Below are 1,985 nucleotides of genomic sequence, written 5' to 3' on the forward strand. Positions count from 1 at the left end.
ACAGTTAATTTGCATAAGGATATGCTCATTAGCCAATGGGAAGGGTAGCGGTCGTACGCTAATTACCATGTTTCTCTTTTATTAGTGTAGATTGTAATAAGCATAGGGTGCATATATACTTTCAAATAAGTGTTTATGTTTTCTTCAGATAAATACCCAGAAATAGAATTGCTGGATCTTATAGCAGTTCTATCTTTAATTTTTTAAGTGAACATTCATATTTTTTTCCCCCCAAAAAAATAAAAATAAATAAATAAACACATAAAAACAACATATTTTTTTTCTATAGTGTTTGCATCAATTTACATTCCTATCAAGAGTACACAAGAGCTCCCTTTTTTCCACATCCTCACCAACACTGTTATTTCTTGTCTGTTTGTTAATAGCCACTCTAAGAGGTATGAGGTGATATCTCATTCTGGTTTTGATTTGCATTTTCCAGATAATTAATGATGTTGATCATCTTTTTATGTAACTGCTGGTCATATGTATATCTTCTTTGGAAAAGTGTCTATTCAGATCCTCTATCCATTTTTAAATCAGATTTTTTTTTCTCCTATTGTGTTGTTTGTGTTCTTTGTATATTTTGGATATTACTACCTTATCAGATATAATTTGCAAATATTTTCTCCCATTCAGTAACTTGCTTTTTCACTTTTTTGAGAGTTTCCTTTGCTATGCAGAAGCTCTTTGTCTGATGTAGTTCCACTTGTTTATCTTTGCTTCTGTTGCGTCTGCTTTTGTTGTGAGATTAAAGAGTAAGGATAAAAATAATTTAATTTGGTTGTACAAGGTTGTGGAGAAGAAAAGTTTAAAAGGTAAACACTACCAAAACAGCCATTTAAAAAGACCTATGTCAAGGAGCTTACCTCCTATGTTTTCTTCTAGGATTTGTAGGTATCTTACAATTAACTTTATATAGAGCCTCCAATATTTTAATGAAAAATAACAGCATCAGAGATAATAACAGTCAACATCATGGAGTGCCAGGCACTGTGTTAAAAAGCTTTCCATGCATTATCTCATTCAATGCTGCAATAATTGTTTTAAGTCCCAAGAATTTCTCTCCAAATATATATGTATATATATATATATATATATATATAAAAGAGAGTTAGAAACATTGATGAGAGAAAAACATCGACCAGCTGCCTCCTGCACACCTCCTACTGGGGATGTGCCCGCAACCAAGGTACATGCCCTTGACCGGAATCAAACCCGGGACTCGAGTCCACAGGCCGACTCTCTATCCACTGAGCCAAACCGGTTTGGCTCTCTCCAAATATATTAAACTTTCTTTAAGGTCTTATTCTGCTGCCTCCATTACTTTTCGATAGGTTTCAGTCGTTTTGTTATTTGAGTCAGATGATCCTTTTTAATGGTATAAATTCTCCTCAAACATTTGGTAATGTCTGTTTTTATTGTTGGTGAGGTCTATTTCCTTGACCAAATGACAATACCTGTTTACTTGTCTGTTAATGCATTTCTCCTTCTGGTGATAAAGGAGGAACACAATGGAATGGGTGGTCCAGAGGGCGGGTGTATTAGTTTCCCAGGGCTTCCCTAACAAAATACTGCAAACTGGGTGGCTTTACACAATAGAAATTCATTCTCTCACAGTTGTGGAGGCAAAAGGTTCAAAATCAAGGTGTTGGCAAGGCCACACAATCTACGAAACCCTTAGGGGAGGACCCTTCTGTACTTCTCTCAGCTTCCAGCAGCTCAGGGCATTGTTTGGCTGCATAATTCTAACCTCTGCTTTTGGTTTCCCATTGTCATCTTTCCTCTGTCTGTGTGTCTCTGTGGCCTCACGTAGTGTTTTCCTCTCTATGTCTCTTCCCTCTTCTTTTTTTGTTAAATACGTTTGTATTGATTTCAGAGAGGAAGGGAGAAGTAGAGATAGATGGAAACATCAATGATGAGAGAGAATCATTGATCCGCTGACTCCTGCACCCCCCCCCCCCCCCCCCCCCCCCCCCCCCCCC

Source organism: Myotis brandtii, unplaced genomic scaffold, assembly GCF_000412655.1.
Source record: "Myotis brandtii unplaced genomic scaffold, ASM41265v1 scaffold48, whole genome shotgun sequence".
Taxonomy (NCBI): domain Eukaryota; kingdom Metazoa; phylum Chordata; class Mammalia; order Chiroptera; family Vespertilionidae; genus Myotis; species Myotis brandtii.